General features: G+C 46.3%; 1 protein-coding gene across 2 annotated transcripts in view; it reads right to left on the reverse strand.

The window, feature by feature from the left end:
- LOC139760720 (glycolipid transfer protein) overlaps positions 1 to 14345 on the reverse strand; it is a 189487-nt gene that overhangs the window by 23267 nt on the left and 151875 nt on the right. For both annotated transcript variants that reach the window (XR_011715395.1, XR_011715393.1), the window contains exon 7: positions 11163 to 11343. The gene's annotated coding sequence lies outside the window, so the exon portion shown is untranslated. The remainder of the gene's footprint in view (positions 1 to 11162; positions 11344 to 14345) is intronic.

Here is a 14345-nt window from a genome sequence, read left to right on the forward strand (position 1 = left end):
TCCAATTTGGTCTCCCTCTTCTCCTCGTTCCCTCCACCTCCGACACATATATCCTCTTGGTCAATCTCTCCTCACTCATTCTCTCCATGTGCCCAAACCATTTCAAAACACCCTCTTCTGCTCTCTCAACCACGCTCTTTTTATTTCCACACATCTCTCTTACCCTTACGTTACTTACTCGATCAAACCACCTCACACCACACATTGTCCTCAAACATCTCATTTCCAGCACATCCATCCTCCTGCGCACATCTCTATCCATAGCCCACGCCTCGCAACCATACAACATTGTTGGAACCACTATTCCCTCAAACATACCCATTTTTGCTTTCCGAGATAATGTTCTCGACTTCCACACATTTTTCAAGGCTCCCAAAATTTTCGCCCCCTCCCCCACCCTATGATCCACTTCCGCTTCCATGGTTCCATCCGCTGACAGATCCACTCCCAGATATCTAAAACACTTCACTTCCTCCAGTTTTTCTCCATTCAAACTCACCTCCCAATTGACTTGACCCTCAACCCTACTGTACCTAATAACCTTGCTCTTATTCACATTTACTCTCAACTTTCTTCTTCCACACACTTTACCAAACTCAGTCACCAGCTTCTGCAGTTTCTCACATGAATCAGCCACCAGCGCTGTATCATCAGCGAACAACAACTGACTCACTTCCCAAGCTCTCTCATCCCCAACAGACTTCATACTTGATCGGGGCCTGAACATGCAGGAGGGTGACAGGAGGGCAAGGAATAGAGTGAACTGGATCGATGTGGTATACCGGGGTTGACGTGCTGTCAGTGGATTGAATCAGGGCATGTGAAGCGTCCGGGGTAAACCATGGAAAGCTGTGTAGATATGTATATTTGCGTGTGTGGACGTATGTATATACATGTGTATGGGGATGGGTTGGGCCATTTCTTTCGTCTGTTTCCTTGCGCTACCTCGCAAACGCGGGAGACAGCGACAAAGCATATATATATATATATATATATATATATATATATATATATATATATATATATATATATATATATATATATATATAATAACCAGTTTCTATGAACGAGATATAGTGTGGCCCAGGACATATATAAAGGCTTCTGCAGCCCAAAGCTGCACTACTCCATGTAGCAGGGAAATGTAGACTCCTCTGGAGTGGGAAGTTCTTCAGCGAGACTGTCCTTATTTGTTTGAGAAAAGATTACTTTTGAGGTCGCTTCCAACACTGTATGTATCGTTGGTCAACATGACATCAAGTCGCGAAAAAAAAAAAATATACAAGATTTTAGACTTGTATATTTTAATGTGATCTCAATGCTCTTGACGGGCAAATCTGCGATGATATGACCAATGAGAACGACTTGAGCGTAGTTTGGAAAAGCTTCCGTAGAACTTTCGAAGCAGTAGAGGGAACATACGTGTCAACGCGTAGCAGGCGGTCTATTTCTAAAACGAAGTCAACAGAGAAATGAAGTACTTTCTGTTGTGAGAGAAGATAACTCATAAAATATCTTAACGAAACCAATAGCGAACACAGTAGAGTAAGTTATGTAAATTTTCGTAAAACAAAATAAGAAATTTATACGACAAAGTAAACGTAAGTGCGAAGCTAAATTGCCGAAAATCAAAGAAAACCTGAGTTTTATGTTGAAGTTAAAAAACAAAACAGTCATTACCCAGTCAATTGGTCTAGTAAATACAGAAAACGGTGATTTGGTTCAAGACAACGAAGCTATGACAAAGATATTACATGATTTTTTGCATGTTAATCTTCAAAGAAAACAAATCATATCCCAAATCCAGTTTCATTAATAAGAGAAGTGAACATTCTACTACATAAAGGCATAAAAGCTGATGACACTATCAACAATAAATGGAATAAAAGTAAACAAAACTGCATACCCTGATAAGTCGTATCCGTGGACAGTGAAAGAGGCGAAAAATGAGATAGTTAAACCTATGACTGAATTCTTCAATAATTCACTTGCTACATAAAAAGTTCCGGACGAACGGAAGTGTTCCAATGTAACAAATATCATCATTATTGTCACATTAACCTGTGGTTGGGTCATTTATGTAAACCACCACTTCATAAACAATTCCCAACATGGTTTTCGACGTAATTGTTCATGTCAGACAAATCTACTTGGTTTCCTTTGATAATACAATCAACACCAGCTAAAGTAATCTAGTTAGATTGTTAAAAAAAAAAGCATTCGATATGGTTACTAACAATAATCCAATCCTAAGGTAATGATTAGGCTGTTACTTCCGTCTATAGTTGACTGTCAACTGGCCGTAAACAGAGAGTAATGGTTCAATGGTCAAATCCCAGACTGGTTAGACGTAGCAAGTGGGGTGACACCTACTTTCTTTCTTATATATACATGTTAATGATAGTGATATTGGGCTGCGCTGTAAGGTATCGAAATTCGCTGAAGACACTAAGCTGGGAGATAGATAGACAACTGAATTGGAAAGATACTAAGCTGGGAGATAGATAGACAACTGAATTGGAAAGATACTAAGCTGGGAGATAGATAGACAACTGAATTGGAAAGATACTAAGCTGGGAGATAGATAGACAACTGAATTGGAAAGATACTAAGCTGGGAGATAGGTAGACAACTGAATTGGAAAGATACTAAGCTGGGAGATAGATAGACAACTGAAGTGGACAGTCTTCAGCTTGAAACTGATAGACATAAGTGATGGACCAGACTCACGAGTGGTGAGTGAATTTTGGTACCACCGGGGATATTGTAAACATTAACATATCGACAGTGAAAAGGAAAAGGCAAGCCAGAGTATGAATTCTGTTGAGACGGGAAAGGGTAAAATGAGGAAAAAAGGTGCGTAATAACCTCTGGTGACCTAATGCTATGGAAGGAGTGGAAGAAAAAACAAAACGAAAAAGATTTTTGGATTCATATGTACAGCCTTCGAATTTCGAGTGTTGGGAAAGCCTTCTTCCTCTCTCCACTTCACTGGTGTGTCCTCTTCACAGGAGGAGTCCTGGACTGAGACATAAAACCTATGAGAGGCGACTGAACGACATGAATCGATCTCACATAGACAAAGGGAAGATGAAGAGGTGATCCAACACAGATATTGGAATTCATCTAAAGTTATGACAATCTTGATCGAACAAGGGAATTCATCTAAGACTATGATAATCTTGATCGAAATAAGTTACTAAAGGCTAGATTCGTCTGATTTCACTTGTAGGAATGGTTACAATCTCGTAGAGAAAAGTTTTACCTCGAAGGAGGCGAATTACCTCGCTCAACAACACGTCTTCTTCCACAGCCCATGCATCGCAGCATACCATATCGAACTCCGGACTGCTATGCTTTCAGGCATGTTCATTTTCGCCCTCCCATTTCACGCGTTCCTCTACGCTCATTGAAGCTTCGCCCCCTCACCCACCCGATGACTTCGCATCCATGGTTCCAATCGCCCTCATTTCCACTCTTGGGTATCCAAAACATTTTACTTCCTCAATTCAAACGCACATCTTACTTTTCTGCCCAGCTGAACCTCATCACCTTGCTTTTACTCACATTTACTCTCAACTTTTCTCCTTTCACACCTTCTTCCAAACCAGGACACCAACTGCTACAGTTTCTCCCACGAAATCTGCCACCAGCACTGCGTCATCAGCAAACAAGGACTGACTCGCCTCCCAGGCCATCTCACTTTCTCCACACTGCAAACCTGCCCCTCTTTCCAAGAGCCTTGCATCTGCCTCCCTCCATATATATATATATATATATATATATATATATATATATATATATATATATATATATACATCTTTCTTTCTTTCATACCATTCGCCATTTCCCGCGTTAGCGAGGTAGCGTTAAGAACAGAGGACTGAGCCTTTGAGGGAATATCCTCACCTGGCCCGCTTCTCTGTTCCCTCTTTTGGAAAATTAAAAAAAAAAAAAACAACGAGACAGGAGGATTTCCAGCCAACCGCTCCCTCCCCTTTTAGTCGCCTTTTCTGCGACACACAGGGAATACGTGGGAAGTCTTCTTTCTCCCCTATCCCCAGGGATAATATATATATATATATATATATATATATATATATATATATATATATATATATATATATATATATATATATACTCACCCTTCTTATATACAATATATTTCTCATCACAATCTCTCTCTCTCTCTCTCTCTCTCTCTCTCTCTCTCTCTCTCTCTCCCTCCCATTACCATCCATCATCTCCTCTTCCATCTCTCTCTTCCTGACGCTCGGTCAACGGCATCATTACATAGAGCTGTTACTCCATCTCTGTATTTCCATATTTCTGTATTTGATTTGTTATCTCTGTGTCTCTATGTCTTCATCTACGTCTACCCCCCCACTCCATTATCATTGCTCTCTTACATCTTCTACCCAGACGCTTCGCATCTACTCATTCCCCATCGACTTTATCTACCCATTCCCCATCAGCATCATCTACCCATCCTCCATCAGCATAATCTACCCATCCCCCATCAGCATGATCTACCCATCCCCCATCAGCATAATCTACCCATCCCCCATCAGCATGATCTACCCATCCCCCATCAGCATGATCTACCCATCCCCCATCGGCATGATCTACCCATCCCCCATCAGCATGATCTACCCATCCCCCATCAGCATGATCTACCTCGGCATGATCTACCCATCCCCCATCAGCATGATCTACCCATCCACCATCGTCATGATCTACCCATCCCCCATCAGCATGATCTACCCATCCACCATCGTCATGATCTACCCATCCCCCATCAGCATGATCTACCCATCCACCATCGTCATGATCTACCCATCCCCCATCAGCATGATCTACCCATCCACCATCGTCATGATCTACCCATCCCCCATCAGCATGATCTACCCATCCACCATCGTCATGATCTACCCATCCCCCATCAGCATGATCTACCCATCCACCATCGTCATGATCTACCCATCCACCATCGTCATGATCTACCCATCCACCATCGTCATGATCTACCCATCCCCCATCAGCATGATCTACCCATCCACCATCGTCATGATCTACCCATCCCCCATCAGCATGATCTACCCATCCACCATCGTCATGATCTACCCATCCCCCATCAGCATGATCTACCCATCCACCATCGTCATGATCTACCCATCCCCCATCAGCATGATCTACCCATCCGCATCAGCATGATCTACCCATCCACCATCGTCATGATCTACCCATCCCCCATCACCATCATCTACCCATCCACCATCAGCATCATCTACCCATCCCCCATCAGCATCATCTACCCATCCCCCATCAGCATCATCTACCCATCCTCCATCAGCATCATCTACCCATCCCCCATCACCATCATCTACCCATCCCCATCACCATCATCTACCCATCCCCCATCACCATCATCTACCCATCCCCCATCAGCATGATCTACCCATCCGCATCAGCATGATCTACCCATCCCCATCAGCATAATCTACTCATCCACCATCGTCATGATCTACCCATCCCCCATCACCATCATCTACCCATCCTCCATCAGCATCATCTACCCATCCCCCATCACCATCATCTACCCATCCCCCATCACCATCATCTACCCATCCCCCATCAGCATCATCTACCCATCCTCCATCAGCATCATCTACCCATCCCCCATCAGCATGATCTACCCATCCCCCATCAGCATGATCTACCCATCCCCCATCACCATCATCTACCCATCCCCCATCAGCATGATCTACCCATCCGCATCAGCATGATCTACCCATCCCCATCAGCATAATCTACTCATCCACCATCGTCATGATCTACCCATCCCCCATCACCATCATCTACCCATCCACCATCAGCATCATCTACCCATCCCCCATCAGCATCATCTACCCATCCCCCATCAGCATCATCTACCCATCCTCCATCAGCATCATCTACCCATCCCTCATCACCATCATCTACCCATCCCCCATCAGCATGATCTACCCATCCCCCATCAGCATGATCTACCCTTCCCCCATCAGCATGATCTACCCATCCCCCATCAGCATGATCTACCCATCCCCCATCAGCATCATCTACCCATCCCCCATCAGCATCATCTACCCATCCCCCATCAGCATCATCTACCCATCCACCATCAGCATCATCTACCCATCCCCCATCACCATCATCTACCCATCCCCCATCACCATCATCTACCCTCCCCCCATCAGCATCATCTACCCATCCCCCATCACCATCATCTACCCATCCCCATCAGCATCATCTACCCATCCCCCATCACCATCATCTACCCATCCCCCATCAGCATCATCTACCCATCCCCCATCACCATCATCTACCCATCCCCCATCAGCATCATCTACCCATCCCCATCACCATCATCTACCCATCCCCCATCAGCATGATCTACCCATCCAACATCAGCATCATCTACCCATCCCCATCACCATCATCTACCCATCCCCCATCACCATCATCTACCCATCCACCATCAGCATCATCTACCCATCCCCATCACCATCATCTACCCATCCCCCATCAGCATCATCTACCCATCCCCCATCAGCATCATCTACCCATCCCCATCACCATCATCTACCCATCCCCCATCACCATCATCTACCCATCCCCCATCAGCATGATCTACCCATCCCCCATCAGCATGATCTACCCATCCCCCATCAGCATGATCTACCCATCCCCCATCAGCATGATCTACCCATCCCCCATCAGCATGATCTACCCATCCCCCATCACCATCATCTACCCATCCCCCATCACCATCATCTACCCATCCCCCATCAGCATCATCTACCCATCCCCCATCAGCATGATCTACTCATCCCCCATCAGCATGATCTACTCATCCACCATCAGCATCATCTACCCATCCCCCATCAGCATCATCTACCCATCCCCCATCACCATCATCTACCCATCCCCCATCACCATCATCTACCTATCCCCCATCACCATCATCTACCCATCCCCCATCAGGTTGTGAGGGGGATGCAGGCACACTTCAAGATACGTTATCATGCCTCTTATCATGTGGTGAGGAACACGCGTGGTTCCTGGTCGTGTCCAGCACGTGCCGGGCCGCCCGGGAGATAAGAGGACGCACGCAAGACACCGCCATACAGATAAGGCAAACACCACGGTAGATAAGGTGGCCATCACCCACCACCAAGGATTAATAGAGTCACAGAAAAAAAAAATTCTGATGAAAAACGTGCCCAGCTACGTAAAGGAGCGTCGAGTCAAGGGGTCACACTCACCTGTGGAAATATATAGTCTTGGTTCTTGGTTCGTGATGGAAAATTTTCCGAATGTGGTATACAGGGGTCGACGTGCCATGTGGTTCGTATACAGGGGTCGACGTGCCATGTGGTTGGTATACAGGGGTCGACGTGCCATGTGGTTGGTATACAGGGGTCGACGTGCCATGTAGTTGGTATACAGGGGTCGACGTGCCATGTGGTATACAGGGGTCGACGTGCCATGTGGTATACAGGGGTCGACGTGCCATGTGGTTGGTATACAGGGGTCGACGTGCCATGTGGTTGGTATACAGGGGTCGACGTGCCATGTGGTTGGTATACAGGGGTCGACGTGCCATGTGGTTGGTATACAGGGGTCGACGTGCCATGTGGTATACAGGGGTCGACGTGCCATGTGGTATACAGGGGTCGACGTGCCATGTGGTTGGTATACAGGGGTCGACGTGCCATGTGGTTGGTATACAGGGGTCGACGTGCCATGTAGTTGGTATACAGGGGTCGACGTGCCATGTGGTATACAGGGGTCGACGTGCCATGTGGTATACAGGGGTCGACGTGCCATGTGGTTGGTATACAGGGGTCGACGTGCCATGTGGTTGGTATACAGGGGTCGACGTGCCATGTGGTTGGTATACAGGGGTCGACGTGCCATGTGGTTGGTATACAGGGGTCGACGTGTCATGTGGTTGGTATACAGGGGTCGACGTGCCATGTGGTTGGTATACAAGGGTCGACGTGCCATGTGGTATACAGGGGTCGACGTGCCATGTGGTATACAGGGGTCGACGTACCATGTGATTGGTATACAGGGGTCGACGTGCCATGTGGTATACAGGGGTCGACGTGCCATGTGGTATACAGGGGTCGACGTGCCATGTGGTTGGTATACAGGGGTCGACGTGCCATGTGGTATACAGGGGTCGACGTGCTATGTGGTTGGTATACAGGGGTCGACGTGCCATGTGGTTGGTATACAGGGGTCGACGTGCCATGTGGTTGGTATACAGGGGTCGACGTGCCATGTGGTTGGTATACAGGGGTCGACGTGCCATGTGGTATACAGGGGTCGACGTGCCATGTGGTATACAGGGGTCGACGTACCATGTGATTGGTATACAGGGGTCGACGTGCCATGTGGTTGGTATACAGGGGTCGACGTGCCATGTGGTTGGTATACAGGGGTCGACGTGCCATGTGGTATACAGGGGTCGACGTGCCATGTGGTATACAGGGGTCGACGTGCCATGTGGTTGGTATACAGGGGTCGACGTGCCATGTGGTTGGTATACAGGGGTCGACGTGCCATGTGGTTGGTATACAGGGGTCGACGTGCCATGTGGTTGGTATACAGGGGTCGACGTGCCATGTGGTTGGTATACAGGGGTCGACGTGCCATGTGGTATACAGGGGTCGACGTGCCATGTGGTTGGTATACAGGGGTCGACGTGCCATGTGGTTGGTATACAGGGGTCGACGTGCCATGTGGTATACAGGAGTCGACGTGCCATGTGGTTGGTATACAGGGGTCGACGTGCCATGTGGTATACAGGGGTCGACGTGCCATGTGGTATACAGGGGTCGACGTGCGATGTGGTTGGTATACAGGGGTCGACGTGCCATGTGGTTGGTATACAGGGGTCGACGTACCATGTGGTTGGTATACAGGGGTCGACGTGCCATGTGGTATACAGGGGTCGACGTGCCATGTGGTTGGTATACAGGGGTCGACGTGCCATGTGGTATACAGGGGTCGACGTGCCATGTGGTATACAGGGGTCGACGTACCATGTGATTGGTATACAGGGGTCGACGTGCCATGTGGTATACAGGGGTCGACGTGCCATGTGGTTGGTATACAGGGGTCGACGTGCCATGTGGTTGGTATACAGGGGTCGACGTGCCATGTGGTATACAGGGGTCGACGTGCCATGTGGTTGGTATACAGGGGTCGACGTGCCATGTGGTTGGTATACAGGGGTCGACGTGCCATGTGGTATACAGGGGTCGACGTGCCATGTGGTTGGTATACAGGGGTCGACGTGCCATGTGGTATACAGGGGTCGACGTGCCATGTGGTATACAGGGGTCGACGTACCATGTGATTGGTATACAGGGGTCGACGTGCCATGTGGTTGGTATACAGGGGTCGACGTGCCATGTGGTATACAGGGGTCGACGTGCCATGTGGTTGGTATACAGGGGTCGACGTGCCATGTGGTATACAGGGGTCGACGTGCCATGTGGTTGGTATACAGGGGTCGACGTACCATGTGGTGGACTCATAGGAATATATATATATATATATATATATATATATATATATATATATATATATATATATATATATATATATATATATAGTTTCTCTCGAACACTGGGATTCGAACAGCCGCTGCTTGAGTGGAAGTTCGGTATGTTAGCCACTCGGTCGAATGGCTAACAACACAGACTCCAAACATTGGATGCCGGTTCGAATCTCTCTCTCTCTCTCTCTCTCTCTCTCTCTCTCTCTCTATATATATATATATATATATATATATATATATATATATATATATATATATATATATATATGTAAATATATATAGCTTTGAATTAACATGAAGTAAATTGTGTTAAATATAAGGCCAAGATGTCTGTCATTTCATCAAAAATATTAATACAAGAATCTAATTCACATTATATCATATTTTAATTCCGTATAAAGAGAGAGAGAGAGAGAGAGAGAGAGAGAGAGAGAGAGAGAGAGAGAGAGAGAGAGAGCTGCGGGATTTGCAGTGGTTCCATCTGTCTGTTTGAAACAGCAAATTGAAAATAGTTAAGATGCAAATCCGCTACGTCGCTACAGCTGCAAAAGGCCAGTCAAAAAACTCTGTTTACAAATGCTTCGTCCGCCGGGGACGTTCCTTTAGCTTACATTTCCCGTCTGTTTTCCTCCGTCATTTCACTCCATAGCATTTCACAGACATATCATCGCCATCTATAATATATATAGAAATACCTACTCTAATTATTCCTGTCATATTAATCTTTGAAATGTCTAATTCAAAGGGGAAAGGAAGGAAAAGGTATTGAGGCGAGCCATCAAAATAATCCTAAACGCCACGATTCGTTCAGGGGATTAAAACACGGAGCGTTACACCAATGTTTTGAAAACGCCCGCCAAAGCCCACTTTACATAGAATTAGCGAGAATTCAAATGTAATTTTAATCTTATTAGCTCGAGCGACTCGGCCACCGACCACCCTTCCGCCTTTCCCCCAACACTGTGTTTACCCCGTTCTATAATGCCTTTTTTTGTTTGCATTTACAATTCGCTTATATATATATATATATATATATATATATATATATATATATATATATATATATATATATATATATATATATACACTTGAGAAAAATACATTTTCTGTGAATGAACATGTTACACTTTTTTAATTCAAATATTGACACAAATAAAATATCGGTGTATTTCAACTGAATAACTGTTACACAATAACAAGTTCCATACACATTTCAATACACGATAGAAGAGTATAGATAATAATAAAAAGAAAATACAAGGCATAATCTACCATACAAAAAAAAAAAAAAATGACAAGGGACGGGCGGGTGCGCGCTTGGCGATGCGCTCTTGTTTTTGTGTGCGCGGTAAGCTGTGTTGACACTGGGCAGCCGCGCACCTGCTTGCTCGCTCGCCCGCCCGCCTAGTGCCTGGGGGAACGGCCTAAGGGGGAGAGAGGAGATGGGGAAATAAGGGAGGAAGGGGGAGAAGAAATGGGGGGGAAAAAAGGGAATAAAATGTAGGAAACTTAAGTGATGAAGGACGTAGGGACACCAAGGGATGTTTACCTTCAGACAAACACCGTGACGTCATCACTTGCATCTCGGCGTTCGTGAATTGAAGTCGAATGTTACAAGCACCGTGACGTCATTACTTTGCTTCTCGATGTTCGTGAAGACCAAACTGATGTAGAGAGGGATAGGATTTTCAGCTCAGGGGCGTTGACTGATTGTCGAAATTTGCGGATGGCTGAGGGGAAGAAAACGGTAGAAAACAAAAAAACGAAAAATATTGATAAATCCTAAAAGATAATGAAAACAACTTAAAACCAAATTATTGTGAAGGCAAATAATGGTGAAAAAAATACTGTATTTGATGGTGAAAAGCCAGAGGGCGATTAAAGCCTAAATGATAATGAGAATAAATGATAGTGACAGCTTAATAATGACAGGAAGTCAAGATAACGACGGAAAACCTAAAACAATATACGAAAACGATCGTAGAAACCGAAATCATCATAAAAAAACCTTAATTTTTTTTTTTTTTGAAAATTCAAATAATAACGTCCATCCAAATGAGGGTGCAAATCCAAATTATGGAGAAAAACAAAAGCTAATCAAACGTAAGTGATGATAATAATAAGCTAAATGACATAATAAAAACCTAACACACACACACGCACACACACATTTATATGTGTGTATATATATATATATATATATATATATATATATATATATATATATATATATATATATTCCCTGCATTAGAAGTCCCTGTATAATGTATATTAGGCCTCTGCAGCGTTCGGGAAGTCAGCCACGTCCACCGGGCGGGAGCATGGCTCACAGCTGTGGCCGTGTCGTGTGTATGTGTACGTCGGGAGGGTGTAGGGCATCTGGGCAGTGAAGTGTACAGTGTCGTCACTGTGGCAGTGACATCGTAGGCAGGAGGAGTCTTGGGGTCTGTTGAACTGGTGTCTGTGGCGATGGGCGGATGTCCAAACTGTAGATTGGAAAGTGGGGTTTGGTATATGTCTGGGGGAGGGAGTGTGGTTTTATACATGTCTGGGAGAGGGAGTGTGGTTTGATATGTCTGGGGGAGGGAGTGTGGTTTTATACATGTCTGGGGGAGGGAGTGTGGTTTTATACATGTCTGGGGGAGGGAGTGTGGTTTTATACATGTCTGGGGGAGGGAGTGTGGTTTTATACATGTCTGGGGGAGGGAGTGTGGTTTCGTCTATGTCTGGGGGAGGGAGTGTGGTTTTATACATGTCTGGGGGAGGGAGTGTGTGTGGTTCTCAGATGGGTGTGTGTGTGTGTGTGTGTGTGCCGTGTGGTGGGGGAGTTGATGAGTGAGTTGTGCGGAGTACACACACGGTTGTTAAGCCACGTTTGACGGGTCATTCCAGTGTCTTGTGTTTTGTCATTGTTGGAGGTTAGAGGGGGTTGAGGGGAGGTGAGGTGGTCCGTGAGTTGAGGGGATTGGAGGAGGGTCTTATATGGTGGGGAGGGAGTGGGGAAGGGAGGGGAAAGGGAGGGAGTTGGGTGAGTGAATAAGCATTGTATGGTTCCACATGAGGGGCGAGTGGTTGGTTTGGGTTGTGGAAGGGGAGAGAGAGAGAGAGAGAGAGAGAGAGAGAGAGAGAGAGAGAGAGAGAGAGAGAGAGAGAGAGAGACGAGACGAGACGAGACAAACTCTTTTTTCCAAGATCTCACACAATTCACAGCTCTGTGTGCCGTACGTAACATCACCTGCCGTGGTCGTAGGCGCGTGAAGGGGCGGCGCGCGCGCGCGGGCGCGGGAGGGGAGGGGGCGTCTCGTCTCCCCCCCCCCCCAACACACACACACACACACACATCCTCTTGAAAACACGGAGGCACTAGGTATCATAAAGTACAATTTACCAGCCCACTGCACCTGTCAATTGAGAATCAATTGGGGTGGGGGGGTCAAGATCAAGTGGTTTAGCACAGTCCCCCTCTAACCGACAAAAGCCATCGTTTTCTCTCTTTCACGCACGTGCGCCGCTCCGTGGGGTGTCACGTGAGGGGGAGAGAAAGAAAGAAAATATTAAAAAAAAGAAAACGGGAAGAGTGTGTCGTCTCCCGTTTTCCTCCACCACCCCACACAACGGAGGAGGGGGGGGAAAGAATGAATGGGATGTGGGGGGGTCTCGTCATCCCAGGATTAGCATATGATCCCAGGGCCCAAGTTTGGGGGGGATTTACTTGATGGGATTAACTGGGATTAATCGTTTCCCCTCCTCGTTCCACCACAACCTAACCCCCCCCTCCCCCCTCACCCCCCTCCCCCTCCAAAGCAGTGTATCCACACTTCTTTGCAGACGAAAAACCTCCAAAGATTTTCCCTCTCTCCAAAGATGAAATAATATGGGCATTTTTTTCCCCTTCTATTTCTTCTATGTAACTCCACCTCAAAGGATTTGTTTACGAATTCCGCTTATGTACAACAAATAATGTTACTTTACATTCGATCAAAGCCAATAATTTGGTAAATAATAACTAAATTAAGGAGATTTAACATAAATAACAACAAGTTAAGGTTAAACTTCAAGTCAACAGTGGGGTAGTGTTTACTCTCAAGTTCGCCATCGCGTTTTCTATGGCTCTAGTTTTCTATGCCCACACACTGGAACGAAAACCACACACACACACACACACACAGACATACACCCACACACACACACACACATACACCCACCCACACACACACATACACACATACAGACATACACCCACCCACCCACACACACACACACACACACACCCACACACACATACAGACATACACCCACCCACACACACACACACACACACACACATACACCCACACACACACATGCACACATACAGACATACACCCACCCACCCACACACACACACACACACACACCCACACACACATACAGACATACACCCACCCACACACACACACACACACACACACACACATACACCCACCCACACACACACATACAGACATACACCCACCCACACACACACACACACACACACATACACCCACCCACACACACACATACAGACATACACCCACCCACACACACACACACACACACACACAGACATACACACACACACACCCACCCACACACACACCCACCTACACACACACACACACACCCACCCACACACACACACCCACACCCACACACACACACACACCCACCCACACACACAGACAGACACACACAGACATACACAAGACGT

This window comes from Panulirus ornatus, chromosome 3, assembly GCF_036320965.1.
Source record: "Panulirus ornatus isolate Po-2019 chromosome 3, ASM3632096v1, whole genome shotgun sequence".
NCBI lineage: Eukaryota > Metazoa > Arthropoda > Malacostraca > Decapoda > Palinuridae > Panulirus > Panulirus ornatus.